This window comes from Apis dorsata, unplaced genomic scaffold (assembly GCF_000469605.1).
Source record: "Apis dorsata unplaced genomic scaffold, Apis dorsata 1.3 scaffold_298, whole genome shotgun sequence".
NCBI classification, from domain to species: Eukaryota; Metazoa; Arthropoda; class Insecta; order Hymenoptera; family Apidae; genus Apis; species Apis dorsata.
In genome coordinates, this window is record NW_006263572.1 from 232,724 (window position 1) to 235,129 (window position 2,406).

A 2,406-nucleotide genomic window follows, 5' to 3' on the forward strand; every position below is an offset into this window, starting at 1 on the left:
CTTCGCAAGGTAGAAGAGACGTGGAAACGATTCTTTTAAATTTATTCTTACGTTATATCGTATGGAAACCCTCGTGAGCCTCGAGAAAGATCGTGGTTGTATAGGACAATGTTAATTGTCACGTGTCCTTTCGTGTGATTCACTACTACTATTTCGAACTTATTCACACCACGAATGAATCGATCATGAATCGATTCTGGTTTTCATCGATAATCAGAATGACATTTCTATTACGTATAACACGAAGTTGCGATGAGATCGTACTGGTGTTGTAGTGGGATTCATTTTTTCTTATTACGTATATATATATATATGTACAAGAGAAAGTGCATCCAAACTGTGTGCGGAAAATGGAAAAAATAAATACAGGCTATTAATAATAACGTTGGTGGAACAAAAGCTATATCAGGGGTGAAAAATTAGGTTCGTAAAAAGAGAAAAATTTCGAAGAATTAGTATCAATATATATTGACCACCTAATGTTGTAACGCGTCTTTATCATTATTAGTACTATTTACGTACTTTTAACGTTTCTGATATATCTGCCATGTCAAATATTTTGACGTGTAACAATCGAGAGAAATGTATATATATATATATATATATACACATAAGTATGCACGTTTATGAGATTGCGCGAATATTCGTTTCGATTCGTATCGTTTTCTTTAAAGCGAGTGATCGAATCGGTCGAAAAACTGAACGATGTAACGTTATTAAGTGATGCAAGCGTGCGTATAGTCGGGCGAGCTAGCAACGTCAAGCGCGGATCGCTTTGAAGTAGTTTCGTCCTCTCTTGGTCAGACTCGTTTGATGCAAAGGTTCGAGCAAAATTGAACCAGTCGAAGTTAAGAATATATATAAAGTTAAGATTCAATGAAACATCGAATAATCGTACGGTGAATAATAATTGTACAGTGAGTAGAAACAGGGTTATATAAAGAGTTCAGGTTATATAAAGGTAACTAGTAACTTTTAACTAGTTACTTTTTTCAGTGCTCGATTCCGTCCACCACTAGAGGGCGCTATTAACAAGTTAGCTTGAGACACGTTTCACAAAAGCGATTTTTTGAACAAGTGTATACGCTTATCTGCGAATATTGATGCTGAACTCCATAAACTGTTTGTTCGATAAATGATGTTGGATATTATTCGGAGTAAAATACCGGAAGAAGGAATCAATGAGTTTATTTATATCGATCAAAACGTCAACTCGACAGATTAAACGTGCTGTACAACGATTATTTTAAAAGAGAAAAAGAGAAAAATCTGGAAAAAATGTGAATTCGATCGTTTACTTTGAATATTTCAATAATAATAGAACAATTTTTTAGTCATTGAAAAACAAATTAATCATGCACCTTAACATATATTCTTAGAATAATATTGTGATATTATATTGTTGTTTCTTATAATGCGACGATAAAAATTTTTATATTCACACAAGATTCTTAAAAATTCCAATCTTTTAACTATCTCTCATTATTAATTCATTGAATTCATTTCAGCTACCATAAATATCGAAAGATTTTATCTTTTCCCAAAATCCATCACAAACTAACAATACACAGTACAACTACAATAACCATAACTTAAAAACTATTCCAAGATCGACCACACATTTCCATTCCAATCCAAGATTAAATGGTTAATATTTTCAAAATTTCTCTTGCCCGTTTCTCTTCCTGTCCCAAGAAAGTGGGAATCGGTTCAACCGTCGACTGTTGATTACTCGCTAGAAAAACCAGGAAAGGAGGAGGATACTCGTTCGCGTCGCATTCTCGTTTGGTCGAAAAAAATCCCCATTTCCCGGAGAGTACGAAAACGCGGGTATTGGCGCGCATAGAGTTTCATCTTGGCGAGATTAGGCGAGTCACGACGTTGAGGAAACGAAGGATACAAAGAGAGAAAGAGAGGGGAAAAGCGGAAACGGGGAGAAGAAAATAGAAGAACAGGGAATGGAAATGGTTGGCGCGAAACGATCCGCGAGAGAGGCACACAGAGGCGCGCAGACGACGGCGGTATCCCGGTTTTTTGATATCGGCCGGTTTCCGCGGCGGCGGTATCGAGCTAACAATTAATTATTGGCGGGCGCTTCAGAGAGGGCTGCCGGCAGCCGTAGTTAAACATTACGCGTTCCATATCTTACTGTGCTATCTAATCCCCCACGGGGGCTCGAGCGCTACTGCAGTAATCTCGTTTAATTGCCGGCTGTAGACGCGAGAGTCCCGTTCAATTAGTTTTTCAAATAAACATTAGTTTCCTTAACACGCGGTGCCATAACGTGGCGGAGGATGAGGACAAGGACGAGAACGAGAACGAGGGCGAGGATGAGAGGCTGCGGAGGATGGGCGAGTGCGAGTTCCGATGGCGGAAAGAAGATAGGAAAACGGTCAAATCGGTGGA